Below are 17,500 nucleotides of genomic sequence, written 5' to 3'. Positions count from 1 at the left end.
AATTAGTCCAGTTATTAAATGAATTGTCAAGCAATCAACAACTAACGTACTGCATTAATTACGACTCATCAAATCGCATTTACAACTGTATCATTTATGCGTATATATATATATATATATATATATATATATATATCCTCCATTTTTTTCCTGTACAACGATTCAGGAAAGCACTCCTTCCGACGTAAAAATGAAAGAAAAATATAAACGTAAACTCAAAAATAATATGAATTACGGTCGAGTCTAAAATATTATTCTTTTTCCATCAGTAATAATTTGGAACATTTTTACTTCCAAATAAATTATAACAAATGAACTAAACTAAATAAATTATTTTTATATTTGCAATAAATTATCGTATTTAATACTGAATTGCGATAATAAAAATTCGTCATAGATATTAAAAATATATCGTAAAAAGTATATACGTGATGTCTTCAAGGTTTTCTTCCGCATAACGATACAAGCATAACGATACATTTTACGATATAAAATAAAAAGAAAAAGAATTCATATAAACGTAGACTCGAAAATGTTTTGTTAAAAGGTTATAAGAAAAAAAAAAAAAATTACGGACTGATTTACATTCGATACATGTAGATAGATAGTGCAAGAACAGATTGTTGATATTTACCCAACCGAAACTCTTCTGCGATGGAATCTTCGTCGATATTCCAATAGAGCAGCTAGGTTCATTCCCGTTAGAGTAAAACCGTAAATGAAATGCATGTTGGCGTATTCACAATCTGAGAATCACTCGCGGCATGTTGATATGAAATCGAAACCAACTTACCAATGATTACTGATATTAATATGATCCACATTACTATTTCAAACAGAGTAGTGTAAACAGATTAGATAAATATCATAAATCTGTTATTATAATACATACTATAATATCGAATTAAAACCACAATTCGTTTTTATCTCGTATCTCGTATTTATTTTTATAAACTTTTTAACGAATCATTTTTTAAACCTATCTTTATATAACATTCTTTTTTTCTTATTTTTAATCTATCTTTATTTTCTTTTCTTCTTATTTTTACTCTTAGAAAATATTTACATCATTATATGAAAAAAATTAAATCAGATCGCGTATACAAAGCGTATACAATATATACATATATTGTGGAACTCGCCTAATCGTTAATCTTAATAATTTGACCTATATCTTTAAGTAGAAAAAAGAATGTCTCGTTCAAATATATTCAACTGTACGTTATCAACGTATCAATCGATTAAATATTTTTTTTGTTCGCAAATTGAAAGAGAAACAATTTTGATGTAAATTTGATTACACCTTTCTTTCGTAGAATAAACTTAACCTTGAATGTATATCGCTTTTTCTTTTTTATTAGAGTACATTATCAGACGTAGGAAAAGTTTTATCATGAGGATCAAACGAATGACAGGCGCAAGAAACTTCCTATTTTCAGTTCGATATCGAACGAGAAAAAGTTTTCTTTTTTGTCTTGTTACATGTACATAACATACGTTCTTTCAACGCGTGAGCGTGCATGTGTGAGTGTGTGTGCGCGCGCGCGTCAACGATGAACTTTGTGACTGTTTAGAAAATATTGATTTTTTATATACACAGCAGTATTTGCTGATCGACGTAACGAGGCTCTAACGTTTAAGTACACAAAATGAACCAACGTAATGAGATCATGTAAATACCTCCATCGTTCGTTTAATTTAGAAACGACTAACTTCTGTATTCGTCTGATCCAAAAAAAAAAAAAAAGAAACGGCTTGTTAATCATACTATTTGTTCTCAAAAATTAATTAATTAATTATTGTAATCGAAGTATTAATCGAGTTCGAATATTAAGTTCAAATTCAAATTAATAGCTTATCTAATTTTTTCTTTTTCTTTGTAGAAATAAATCAAGATTTCATAAATATCATGAATTATTAAAAATTTGTTATAATCATTTTATAAAAATTATATATGTTATAAATATTATTAGATAATAGTTAATCTCCAGAAAATCTATTCTTTCAATTTTAATATTGTAATTAAATAAATAATAGAAGATGGATGTAAAAAATATCTTTTGAAAAGTTCTATACACGTAAGTACGTTGTTCGAAGATCATATTTAAAACCATAAATTTATGTATAAAATTTAAAAAAAAGAGGGAATATACGCATGTATGTACGTAATAAAATTGTCCATCTTTTATATAACAATACTCGTACATACCCATATACCATACACGCATGGCATGGTCCATTCAATATATAATTGCTTTATATCTGGTTGAAATAGATGACGTCAGTCGCATCATAGAATTTCAATGCGTTAAATAAACAAAACGTTAACAGAGAAATGATCGCATTATAGCGGAATTATCCCGAGCCATCGCTTGGAAACCGCTTATCCGCATTTAACTTAACGCAAACGTGTACATAGATGATGATATACGTACATGCATATATGTATAATGCATACATGTTGAGTAAAACCGAAACGCATTATCGATTAATTATTATTCGTACGTACGTTTTTGAAAATAACAACGCAACCCGAACGACTGGGACGTTTGAAAACATTCGAATTTATTTGATAATAAAAATTTTTGTTCGAAAGAATAAAAGAATAAAAAATAAATAAATAAAAGAAAATGGAAAATATCAAAGTTAATTTTTTTAAAAATGATATAACTTTTTCCTCATCGAATAATCGCAACTGCTGTTGCAGCTTTAATAAGCCCTGACGACACAACTACGTTGTTCTCGCTTAACTCGTGTTAGTTTCTCGCGCCACGTCGAACCAGGCTCAAATACGATTAGGAGAGTCGCTAGGAAACTCGACACGTTGCACTCCCGCTTTGCAACACCGACGGCCTTATATTCGGTTACACATACGTTCGGTGTGTCGACTACACCATACTTATTCGTCAGCTCGAATTCGGAAAATATTTTTACGATACAACACTACCAAACGATAATCCTTTGTTGTCCCTCAACATTTTATTTTCTTTCAGTGAATTACGTTTGACAATATTTTCAAGAGATAAAAGATTTTTAAAAGAATAATTATATATTTTCAATCAATTATATTAATATTTTGTAGAATAGATTAGTTTCGATATTAGTTTACAGATTAGTTTAAATGTTTGTAATATTAATCATACTAAAAAGAATAATTGTTGTTATGCATATAATTTTTTGTTTCCATCCTTCATTGTTATATAACAATATTTTCAAAAAATAATAAATAATATTTTTAAAAATGTAATTGATATTTTCTATTAATTTTTCTAATATTTTGTACATAGAGAATATTAGTCTAAATTAAATATTATATTTTGTTTTAGTCTAAATAATAAAATAATGATTATTGTCACTTTACTCTTCTTTCTTATTTTATAATATTTTCAAAAAAATAATCGATAATATTTTTTGAAGAATAATTCTATATTTTCAACTAATTATATTAATATTTTGTAGAAAATATTAATCTAAGTAATTTTCAATACTAGCCGGATAATTATTATTGTCCATATACCCTTTATTTCCTTGTCCTTCATTATTTATTATTATTTCACAATATTTTCAATAAATAATCGATAATATTTTTTAACAGATAATTTATATTTTCAACTAATTATTCCAATATTTTTTAGCGAATATTCTTCTAAATATTTTCAATGTAAGCCATTCAACGAAGGATAATTGTTGCCCTCTCATCCTTTATTTTTTGCCCTCTCCCATTTATTGTTATTTAACGACATGCTCAATAAATTATCGATAATATTTCAAAAATAATTGATATTTTCAATTAATTATTTTAATATTTTCTAGAGAAAGAATATTAGTCTAAGTTAAATAACATAATTGTTGTAGACTAAATAATAAGATAATTGTTGTTGTTACATAACCCTTTAGTCTTAATTAACAATACTTTCAAAAAATAATTGATTATATTTTTTAAAAGAATAATTTATATTAACAATTAATTATCCTAATATTTTGTAGCAAATATATTTATATTAAGTTTTGACTAACATTTCTATAAATATTTTAATCTAAATTTAGAGTAATATTTCCATAATTATTATTAATTAAGAATATTTTCAAGAAATAATCGATAAATCTCTTTCTCAAAACGATTAGTAATAATTGTTCAATTTAGCATAAAATAATAGAAATATTTAAATCGTTCCGAGTAACCATCTTGTAAAATGTAGAACTAAGAGATTAATACTAATAAAAGATCTTCGCACGTGTGAAACGTAGTTACGTACGTTACTGCTGACAGGGTAACGTCTGCAATAATAATATCGTGGTTTTGCTCGAGTCACCATTCTTGGCGTTACATATCCTCAGTGGACATCCGGACATCCGCACGTCACGTAGAGAAATACGCGCGTTACTAGTTGCCACGTACGATAACGTTAGATATATATATATATACACCTAATCTGTCTATCTAACCGTCATAGCATATCTATAACCATTCTAACGAATCGAATTTCCCGACTAGTCTCTCTCGTCACTCTTAACCGACGCGAAATCGATTCCCGAAGAAAACTTTCGATCGGCCATCAACCACCGACTTAATACTTTTTCTCGTTTCCATTGAAACCCAACGAAATACGGAATTTTCACGCGTCGATCGTTTTATCTCAGCTCGCTAAACGATTATCGATACGCGTCATAAAATGTAAAATATGGAATTTTGCACGTTCGAAAGCTGGTTTCCGTGGGCATTGATAAGCCGATAATCGATCCATCGAGTTCTCGTGTGATTAATATGCGAATCATCGAAGCGAGAACGGAGAGACACCCGTGAAATTTATGTTCTCATTCTCGACATTGTAGCTTCTCGAAACGTTTCTATTTCAAGATTTATTCATATTTCAAGAATCTCGATTCTTCCGACTTTTTTATTGACCATTATATTATTCATTAGTAACGTTTTAAGAGCCAAATATTTTCTTTCTTTTTCTTTTTTGTTTTATATCACTTTCTCAATGTTCTAAATACCTAAATATCTAAAATAAATAAAAAAAAATATATATATATATATTTCCGAATTATTTCATAAAAATTTGAAACATTAAAGAAATTTTTCTTCAAAATTTGTGCCATATTTCAATACCTTAATTTTTCGAACTACTCCTTTCGTGCAACTGAAACTACACTCATATGGTTTAAGATAACATAGGGATTTTTGATTTAAGGTATCCCGTGCAAGCGGAAATTGGTTGCCCTGGAGCGGTAATGTTTTATGAGCATAGGTTGACAGTGTAGTGCACTGGAGCTCACAGAAACAATATTTCATCACGATACTTTTTTCCCTTTTCATTTTTTTTTTTAATATTTTAAAAATATGTATCTACTTCAAGAGATATACAATTTTTTTATATGCATATCGATATATAAAAACAAAATAAGAAAAAAGAAGATAAAAAAAATTACTAATAAAAAGTTGATCTTCTTAAATAATAATAAAATCTTTTTTTAAATTATAAAATTACAAAAAACACTATTAAAAAAAAAGAAAAAAAAATAGAAATAGAAATATTATATAGTATTTGATCTTTAATTTTCAAAAAGAAAAAGAGAAAAAAAAAAAAAGAAAAAAATTAAGAACATTTCACCGACGATTTCAATTTCAATATGAAATAGAAATAAAAAAACGTGACGCGAAAGAAAATACACTTACATATTCGACGTATCCAAAGCGGTAATCGCTGTCTATTTATCTATCACTCTCGCTTCACTCGAGCGACAGTAAAACGTTAGATACATCGTTTCCGGTTTTCCTAGTGCACGTACATAGCGAACGAGCGAGCGAGCGAGCTCGTGATAATTTTAAATACCAACATAGATTATAACGTTTCAACGCGCCTACGCGTTATACGTGAGTCAGGTCTTGTTTCTATCTGATAAAAGTTCGAATGTTACACGAGCCATCGATGCTATTATTAAAAGATCTTTCTTTTTCTTTTTCTCTATTTGATTTTTTGTTTTGTTCTTTTTTTTATATCTCGTTAAAACTCACCCCACCGATACGTTGCTTAAGTCGTTCAAGTCGTTCGAGTCGTTAGCGGACTTCTGAAACAAAAATCGAAAGAGATTTTTCAGATATGAGGGACAGAAACAGAGAAAGTGCAAGAAGGAAAGTAAAGTAAAGAAAGGAATAGAAAGAAAAAGAAGAGGAAGGGAAGAGAAAGGAAAGGAACGGCTAGCGGTAGCTTAGGGACCCTTACGAATCGTTAATCTTCCATGAAGGAAACATTCGTACCGACTGACGGTACTTCGAAACTTGAAACCACCCCTCATAAGTCCAAGCACCAGTCTCTTTCTTTCTCTTTCCTTCTTTATGTGGGAATACATACAAAGCATGAGAAAGAAAGAGAGAGAGAGAGAGAGAGAGAGAGAGAGTTTTTTCTTTCATAAAAAAAAGTACGAAAGATACGAATTCAAAGATTCCTTTATTTCATTTCATAACGCAATTCCAATAACGTCTAACTATAATTACATTTATTTTTCCACCCCTCCCATAATTTTTCCACAAGTACATATAGCTAATACATAATATAAATTATGGAATTTAAATAAAAATAATTATCGAATATAAATAAACATTATTAAAGCAATTTCTTATTTTTTTATATTTTATTTTCTTTTTTTTTTTTTCATAAGTACAAATACCATTCTTTTCTTCTCTCTAATTTTATAAAACATACAAAGATGACGATTTATACATAATTATTATTCGTTAATTAACGTAAAAACGAATAGATAGTAACGGGCGAGAAAATTAATTCGGCTATTTAATTGATCAAAGAGATGTCGAACCTTTCTCTTCTTTTTTTCTTTTATTTCCTTATCCTGAAAACACCGTCGAAAGGGAACGGAAAGGGAGTGAAAAAAATAAATAAAAGAAAAAGAATAAAAAAAAAAAGAAAAAGGAAAATAAAGAAGAAAAAAGAAAGAGAAAGAGAGAGATTTACCGCACGTATTTCCGTAATGGGATACACAAGTTAGAGAAAAAGACAGAGAAAGAGAGAGAGAGAGAGAGAAAGAGAGAGAGAGAGAGAGAGAGAGAGAGAGAGAGAGAGAGAGAGAGAGAGAGAGAACTCGATCGATCGTCCACCCCGTCTCATTGCAGACGCAGCTGCCTTGGGCCGGAAGACAAACGAGGCAAACACGACCGGAAGATCCTTCATCGTTGGTTGGTCCTTTTCCTCCAGTCTAGTTCGTCCGTTCTACGTTAAGCTACGAGAATCAAGCCAAACGCCATATACCCGAGCAGACCATGCAAGCACCAAAGAATTACGAAGATAACAAAGAAGAAAAGAAATAAAAAACCTGTGCTTTTACCACGATGGTGGCAATTATAGGGACAAGATTTGCATGAAAGTGAAAAAACTTTTTGTTTCCAGCCGGAACCATTGCATCCACAACCACCATCACTATCGGCATATCACCAACCCTCTCCTTCGTTTTTCTTTCTCTCTCTATTCACTCTTCCCCGTCATTCACCTTTTCGAGCCCCACGATCGGGGCTTTCGCATATTTGAATATGAAACGGCCCTAGATTCTTTTTTTTCTTCTCTTGCAGCGCGTGTAGACCGAGCTGAGCTATCGGCCGACGAATTAACCCTTCTATATCGGGTAGAGACCATGTGCTGCGACACAATTCCCCAATCAACCGCCTCTGCCCTTTCTTCTCTACCACAATTTTTTTACTTCATTTTTTATTTTTTATTTTTTTTATTTTTTTTTACAGAATAAAAGAAAATGTAATAAAAAAGGATCAGTTCATTACAGTTGTACAAATTGTATCGAATAATTTTCACAACTAAAAGATGCGATCAAAATGTACAAAACGGTTTATTAAAAGTTTTCTTCAATCTTTCTGGTTATATAATAATTTTCTTTTTGTCAAGCAAATCGAGTTCAATACTTATTTATTTGTTTTTTTTTATTTTTTTTTTTTTTTTTTATCGTATCGATGTAGGAGATGATCGTGATTTTCATAACAGTTAATCTAAGATAAATATTCAAAATCGTTAAATATAAGTAACGATATAAAAATATATATTTTTTTTTTTTAATTAATAACTTCCTCAAAAGGTACATTTTAAACCTCAAATGGTTTAGTACTGTAGAACGTTTAAGATTAGTTTATATTATCAAATAAAAGCACATCGAATTTAATGACATACTGAAGGACTAAATGGCGAGTCGGCAGAATCAAATTTGTTACGTCATTATGACGTAAAAGCCTAACTGCTTACACAAATGGTGAATTTTTATTCCTTTTTATTAATGACATCGTAATTTGTTATTATGATTCTGTATCAACTATCCTGTTTATATAATCATAATTTTATTTCAATTATACTATTTTAATTACATTAATCAAGATTTTTTTAAGTGATTCATGAGTTTTTTCCTGTATATAATAATTTATTCTATTAATACTTCAAAAAGAAATTATACTTTCTTGTCAATTCGTGATTTCATGTTATTAATTTACTCCTGACAAAAAAGCTCCTTGATGGTCACTTTCCTCTATGTAATCGAGTAAAGTGATTAATTGGATTCGATAAAATATAAAAAATAAAAAGAACATACCAAGATAATTATAAAATCACATGTTGTATCTATTCCGCAATAAATTTATTACATCTTACTGAGCGTTCAACAATTTATCTTTAATACTCTGTCTCAGAACGAACATCAAAGCTTAGGGTGATCACTTTGCCGAAATTTCGACTATTTATCTCCCATTCGTAAATTTTGGTAGATAAAAAAGAAGATATAAGAAAATTTATTATCATACTTTTGTAAGCTGTCAGAGCGAGACGACAAGTAAAGAAAAAGAAAAACAAATATGTCGCTTATCGATAATCAGATCAGTGACAAGAGTTTCTTTTACGAGCAGATATGTATTGTATCGTGTCGTAATGATTGAGCTAACATAAATTTGAATTATTTTCTTTATTGGATTAATAAACATTTGTTTGAAATTATTAGGTATATTTTTTTTTCTTCTTATCTGCATATCGACCTATCAGTGTCAAATATATCATTAATTTTCTTCAAACATTTTTATCTCTACAATCTGTTTTTATTATTATTATTATTATTGAACTATACTCCTATTAAAATGTATACGTTTAATTATATTTACAAAGTTTTATTTATAAAAAAAGTTATTATAAAAGAAATTTTCAAATAATAATTGTTTTCAATAAAGTTCATAAAATTCAGTATTGTGATTTCGGGGACATTCAATGTATTAGAAAAAGAAAAAAGAAAAAAAAATCGATAGAAAATAATCGCACACCCATTATGTTTATTCGTCGTATAGTGAAGTCACGTGTAGAATCGTAGATAGAGCACGTGCTCGAGTGCAGTGTACAAAGTAATGATTGTATTTTACAAAATTAAAGCGCATTATCGTGGTCGAGTATTCGTGTACTACACAATCCATCCACCCAAACATATAAAGATTCGTATATTTAAATATATACACACATACATACATATTTACATGCATGCATGCATGCATACACACATATAAATACATACATAAATACAAATATACATACATGCATATATATATATGTGTGTATATACATATATATATACATATATATATATATATACACATACATATAACCCACGTTGAAGCGTACATGCATACATGTGTATATATATGCATATATAGTAATCGTACGGAGGAACTTCTGCGGTGTTCTGGCAAGCACCCAAGCGTTTTCCATCGCGGTAATATCGCGGCTAACGTTACGTTTCGTCGGCGTTCGAGCGTATGTTTATTTCAAAGCAACGCACACTCGCACGTTCGAACGCTATTTCTTTTTCTTTTTTCTTTTTTTCTTTACTCTGTGAAAGAGAGAGAGAGATAGAGTGGGGGGGAGTAATACGACAAAAGGGAAAGATTTCTTTTTTGTTATTACGAGAATGTTTTCCAGATAAATGAAGAAAATAAACGAACAGTAAAAAGATCAAAGGTGAAAAGAACTTTTAAAGAAAATGGAAATTTAATATTCTAATTTTCTCTCTGATATCCCTCGGTGTTAACTTTTTCATTTAACTGATAAAACTTTTCACTCTTAACTATTATTATAATATATATATGTAATAAATAAAAAGCTTGTTTTAAACGAACGGAACGTATTAACGTAAAATCGTTATATTTAATTTTATGATAATTAAGATAATGATTATCATGATAATTAGGATAATTATTAATAATTAGGATAATTACGGATGTACTCTGCAGAAGACGAGATAGATCACTTGCTGTCATATTTTATAATTCGATATACATGTCCATAGATATGATCCAATTTTCAGATAATTTTAATGATAGGACTGACAATTATTAATGAAATTCATAAGCAATACTATTTGTTTGCTTTCAATTAAGAAATTAAGTAAGTTATTCGTAATATAGAAATTATATAAATACTCTCAAAAATTTTCTGCTTTTTCTTTAAATCATAATTCATTAACAATTTACGAAATAATAATGAACTTTTCTGAATACAATGCATTAATATAGTATTCAAAGGTTATGTTCATAATCATGCAACGAGATATTGTTGTAATATTATTGAAAAAAACAAGTGAATCATCACTCCCGGATTTTCGGAATAGATGGTTTGATTTTTTCGAGGCTAGTTTTGATACATCATAAAATTATCCATTATTACTTTTTTACGATGTAAACGGCTACTTACTTTTTTTATTCTTTATGATAATCATTTTTAATGACACTGGTCAATTATCAGTTTTTTTAAATCAAGAATAACGACCAAAACAACGTGTGCCTCATTCGACTGAAGAGGATATAAAGAAAAATAAAGAATCAGAACCTGTCTCACCTGTTTATTCGCAAGCTATTAATAAAGATTCCTAGTGACAGATACATCATACGCAATATTAAATAAAATTAATACAATTCGCAGCAGGTCCTTACGTATAATTCAATGAATTAGAAAACGTTGAATTTTTATTATATATATATAATAAAATGTATAAAGAATATATATGCTAAAAATATAATATAAATCATAAATAATAAATATAATAAAAATATAATATAAATAATAAATAATAAATATAATAAAAATATAATATAAATAATAAATAATAAACTTTATATATATATATATATATTTATATATATATTTTATTTATTTATTTATTATTTATATATATATATATTTTTTTCTTTTCTTTATTTTTTTGTTATTCTTTTCTTTAAATTTACGATGTACTGAAGCTTCAAAAAAAAAGAAAATAATGTTCGTCATTCTTTGAATTATTCAACGCATCTTCGATATAAAACACTATCAAAAAGTGTAATTAGATTTAATAAGTAGATTATCGATCTTAGTCCTAACAAATATACTACATGAATATTACACTCTCTAAGTCTATGCCAAGGGATAAAGTAGTAGGTTTAACAGTATAATTGACTCTTCCCATTCTGTCGACTATAAATATTCATAAAGGGATGCTAAAGCTCGGTCGCAATGAAACCATCAACGAAAAGAATATAACATGAATCGGTGGTGGTGTTCGGTGGTAGTGGTGATAATGTTGAGGAGGAGGAAGGGGAAAGTGGGTAGAGGAAATGAGAGAAACGCGCGTAAAACGGACGTGAAACGAGGAAAAACGTATTGTTCCCGTCGAGACGCGTCATCCCCTATTTGGTGTTTTATGCGTCGAAAGAAAGAGAGACAGAGAAATAAATATATTTCAAGGATTTAAAAAGTATCGACGAAACATAAGATAAAACGTAATTCGCGATTAATCCATCTTGTATATGTTCCGAAATATTTACATTGGAGTCATCCCATGAGTAACGATACTTTTTTAAGTAGATTTCGAGAGATCAAATAAATAAATAGCTAGATCTCATATATACGATAACGACATCCTCATTTATCGTATTTAAATGGGATTTGTATATCTGTATTTAGAAAGTTCAAAAAAAAAAAAAAAAAAAAAAAAAAAAAAAAGAAAAAAGAAAAAAGAGAAAAATCGATTTCACAGAAATATTTTCTTATTTCGATATTATCTTTTCGAAAATAACCTTCGTATCTTTTATAAGAAAATCCTAAAAAATTGACCAAGTTACACTCATCTAACTCAACTTCGTCGAATACAATATTATGTGTAAGCACTTATCTTAAATTTTAAATACCGTTTTCTCAAAACCATGTTTTTCAATCGATATAAATAATACTTTGAAAACTACTGAATGTAAATTTGGCATAATTATTTTTAGCACTATTATTTATAGTATCTAGCTTTGTCAAGCGAAACAGTTTTTTAAGAGCTATAATTTCTTTTTTAATCATTAAAAAATTATTAAAATTTGTTATCAAAAATTCGACTTAAAAAAATCGACTTAAAAAAGAAAGACTCCATTTTTATTTTTTTAATGTACTTTAAGAGTTTTTTATTCTTTTTTCTCAATTCTTGATAATACCATAATAAGATATTACTGGTACCGTAAACGTTATACAAAATGATTGCTGCTTGGATCGACATCGATAACTTCAAGAAGGATTGTATTAATTTATCTATTGAAAAATACTTATTATAACACGTATTTTCAGATATATTTAATGATTTTTTATGAACAGAGTAAATTATTGGCAAAAAAAGATCATAAAAATTTCCCCCTTGTTTTAGATTGTCTCAAATCATACGTAACCCCTTAAATTTATCATGATTTGCTTCAAACAAACGTTTTGTCTTTTCTATCAAACCGATATTTTTCCTTTATTTTTTTTCTAAATTTCTTTTTTTTACATTATTTTTAAAAGTTTTCTGAACTATTTCGGTAATCATGAACCACCTACTAATATTAATCACCAATGTTATGCAAAATTAAGATCTTCATTAGTAAGTATTCATTACACGTGATATTATCCATTCATTAACATTTGGCGACAGACATAAATAATTCAGAAAATTTTAACTACGATAACTTCCTAACATATAAATTTAAGTCATAAGTATATTAATACTTTTATGTCGAACATAAAAAACTGCATCAACTGGTGCAATCAAAGATATAGGTTTTCGTTAAAAAAAAAAAAGTACATTCGCATTTTGCAGATGCATCGATGCACAAAAATGCATAAAATGATTTGCATATTATGTACTGTTTGATATCATTTAACTTTGACCTATAATATTTTTATCTATTTTCAACCGTTTAGAAGATACAGCCTGTTTCAGTTGCGTAGGACAACCTATACACTTTTCATCTCCGAGTTCTCCAGGTAATTATATCTACGTCGAATTATGAAATTGGTAGAAGGCTGAGTCTGCAAAGTTATTTACTAGTTACGATGGTCCTCCTAGTCCTCATCCTTTCGTTTCTCGTCCATCTAACAAAATATCTGTCTTCAAATTCCTTGATTAAACGATCGTAGGCAAGTATATTTCTACCAGTTTCTCTCCCTCTCTGACATATACATATACAAACATACATACACACACTATCTCTCATTGCAACAACTAATTAGAAATATCAAAGATATCCCAAGGAGAAACTTGTTCTCTCTTGTTTCACCGAATTACTTCCATCAACCACTCGCACCAGCAGCAGTATCGTCGTCGTCGTCGTCGTCGTCGTCGTGCTTGAGCAGTTACATCTACCTTTGATATTAATTTAGGAAAATTTGTTGAACAAAATCTTCTATCAGTTCACACCTATCCTCTCCGACTCGTTTATATATTTTGCTTGAATCATCCTGTATCTTTTGAACTTGCACTTTGCGTATCTCTTTTCTGTATTTCTGTGTTCGTGTGTGTTTGCGCATGCGTACGCACGTATGTGTGTGTACTGGCCGAGTGCCGCTGTCAAGTGAGTATCTCAACGATAACTCACCAAGATGATCCTGGGGATCTATCTCTCTTTATCTCTTTCTCTTTTTCCCCTTCTTTCCCTCTCGCCCTCCTCTCTCTACTTTCTCTCTCTCTCTCTCTCTCTCTCTCTCTCTTTCTCCCTTTCTCTCTCTCTCTCTCCCTCTCTCTCTCTCTCTCTCACTCTCTCTCTTTCCTTCTCTCTCTATCACTTTTTCAATATTTTGTTTATCAGAAAGAAAGACCAAATTGAAATAGACAAATAAAAGTTATGGTTAAAAATACGATACTAAAAAATATGCGACGATATACAAGACGATAAAAAAATAAGTTCAATATTTTAATGACATTTAGTATTCATCGAGATAACTAAAAAATGTCTAATTAATATAGCCATTATCCTTTCTTAAAATCAAGCCTTTCGATGTAAATTAATTTTTATTATTTATCATAAATGAGTCGCTCGAACGCATATTGAATTTACACATATTCCATTAGTAACATTTTTACTTACTTTTATAATAAACTTATTCTGACAATCTTGACCTAATATATTTTTATTGAACCTAAGCAATTTCCTCTGTATACATTTAAAATATTTCCAATTAACTCACTTACGATATCGAACACTTAAAAAATGATAAAATTTAATTTACATCGAAAGGATTGATTTTATGATTCATGTTAATTAGAAATTTTTTTATTAAATCATTAAAATACTGAACTCTTCTTTTATATTTTACCATTTTATACATTTCTAAGAGATGAAAATTCACATTGGAATTACACCCATTTGTGATTCACATTGTCGATTCGTTATGAGTTTTTCTGTTATCCTACATCCTCCCCCATCCATCCATAATACTATCATATAACGATGTACGGTATCAAATCTGTGTATGTATGTGTATATATATATATATATGTATATGTATATGTAATATCAATAGACAGAGAATAAACGTCGATAGATAAAACGATAGACGATCGAACGAACATTCGAATGAATTGTTTGGTATTACTGGAGATTAAACTATCAGTGTGTATGATAAAGTGGATAGAGTAAGAGTTATCAAATAGTAAAATACGAATAAAAAAAAAGAAAAAGAAAGAATAATCAAAAAAAATATAAATCTGAATGTAATAAAGAGAAGTAATGAAAATTGAAAATAAACTCACATACAAGAGAAAATTTCAATTGTAAAAAGAATATTAAAGTGATTGACAATTGTTAGAAATCACTTTATAATAATTGAAGATCACTGTATCAAATTTACTACGCTATAATAAAAATCTATGACAATCAGTAGAAATAAAAAAAAAAAAAAAAGAAAATAAATAATCGTCAAATATGAAGTAATTGATTGTTTCACTAAAAAAAAACATCATTCAATTCATGATGTAATCGCATAGATTTTTTTATATAGATCGAAAGTATGTTCCAAAGATCACGCAAACGTAAATTAAATATTCTATCAAAATATGGTTAAGATAAAGAAGTAAATGTGAGAAAAAAAGTATAACAAAGTAAGTTTATTATATTTTTTTATATAAAATATAAATTTTAATAAATCAATAATAGTACATTATTGATAGATAATAATTAGAAAAAATTAATGATAATAAATGATAATACTAATGACAGTTTTGTTTCAAGATGTTGTCCAGTTATGAATGTTTAGATTATTTCACTAATCAAAAATATAAAAAAGAAAGTATTCGCTCATTGTGATCATTGCGAAAATTATTATTATTTAAATTACTTTAATTGTTATTGTTTAAACCATATCATCAATAAAATTATTATAAATATAATGAATAATTATTCACTATTATGATTTCAATAATATTATATCATTTATTATCATTAATTCTTTCAATTTATTATATATTATTAATGCATCAAAAGTTATTTTTTGTTTTTTATATAATTTATATAAAAAAAAAAAAATATATATATATATAAAATACATGTTTAATATATAGATACAATTTATTTCTATTTATTAAAATTTATAATAAAATAAATTAAAATAAATAAAAATTTCGTCACTTTTCTTCTTTTCTTCCTTTTCCACCTTATATAATATCAAGGTCAAACCAGCTTTTGATGGTATTCTAGATTTATATTTTCGTGACATATGTGACATATACTTTCGATATTCTTATATAATAAAAAAAAAATCTGTACGATTATATTCATTATATTACACGCGATTAATTGTTATTTCTTATAAACGGCTGCAATAAACTCGTTTGTATCAAGTATAAACATAAAAAACATAAAAACAAATACTAAAAGAAATTTATAAAACATTTACATATCTCTATGGTCGGCGAGCAAAATAGTATAAGTCAAAAATTTTCGTCAAAACAGGACAAATATGCTAATATATTCAACATCACTTATGGTATGCATATGGTATGTATATTTTGCAACTCTAATGGGACGAAACATATGTTATCAACTTTCACGTAGGAAAGCTGACACCTAACATCTGATGTTACATTGCAATTTAAATATCATAAATATTCCTCTTCCAAACTTATAACAAAGAGTATATTTAGTTATCGATTATTTTTTAATAATTTCTGTAATTGATTATTGAATATAATCATAATAATTGTAATAATTAATCAATTAATCATTATTAAAATAAATCAGTTATCACAAATTACTAATTTCTAAATCTTTCAATTATTTAATCTATATTTTATTAGAATCAGTAATATCTATTTGTACGCTGAGAATTGTATAATATACTTATATTTATAAATTTCATCAAATCGCCTTAATTTTCGAATATTTGTACTATTTAATAGAACTTAATTTTATTATTTACTAATATACGTGATATAAAGATATATACGTAATATGAAAATGTTATATTTAAAATCTGAACAAAAATGAAATTAAAATATTTTCTATAGATACTCGTTGATAAAAAGAAGCTTTCTATAAATACGTAAATAATAAATATATATTTTCCAAAAAAAAAGAAAAGAAAAGGTATTCATATCATTGTTATTAAAAATAAATTCGATTGATAAAATCGATAGATTCGATTGTAATAAAAAAGAGAGTAATCATCACACGATTAATGATTATTAAATTAATCATAACATACCGATTATTTAATAATAATCGGTAATCATGATTAATACACTGATTTTACATTAATCATAATTTTCAATCATCAATCAAATTATGTTTTGATCAAACTCCGAATAATAATAACAATTCGGATTGACATATACTCTTTTTATCAACCTATTAGAGATACGTATATATATCCTAGCGATATTTTTCTTTTCCTTTTTCCCTAATTTTTCTTCTTACATCCGTTATAAAACTCATCGAAATTATCATACAAAATATAAGAAAAAATAAACGAAGAAAAGGTAAAAAAAGAAATAAACTAATAGGAGAAAAGAAAGGGCAAAAATATTTTTGAAATTGTAATCGTAAATATTTTCTACCCTTAGAAGAATAAATGTTTAACGAATAAAAGTATGTGGATCATGGTTTTTGGCTAGACGAGAAATCGTGATTCAGTTTCATGAAATTCTTTCGACGTTTCTTCTTTCCCTTCCGTACATATCCGCCTGTTTT

The 17,500-nt window shown here is 27.8% G+C and overlaps 1 protein-coding gene across 5 annotated transcripts in view; it reads right to left on the bottom strand.

Moving 5' to 3' along the window:
- The window catches only part of LOC124950570 (protein tincar), a 227,336-nt gene that overhangs the window by 129,564 nt on the left and 80,272 nt on the right, over positions 1-17,500 (bottom strand). For all 5 annotated transcript variants that reach the window (XM_047497455.1, XM_047497454.1, XM_047497457.1 and 2 more), the window contains one exon: positions 6,020-6,072. The gene's annotated coding sequence lies outside the window, so the exon portion shown is untranslated. The remainder of the gene's footprint in view (positions 1-6,019; positions 6,073-17,500) is intronic.

The sequence above is a fragment of the Vespa velutina genome, chromosome 7, assembly GCF_912470025.1.
Source record: "Vespa velutina chromosome 7, iVesVel2.1, whole genome shotgun sequence".
Classification (NCBI taxonomy): Eukaryota; Metazoa; Arthropoda; class Insecta; order Hymenoptera; family Vespidae; genus Vespa; species Vespa velutina.
This window is presented reverse-complemented; position numbering and strand designations above follow the sequence as displayed.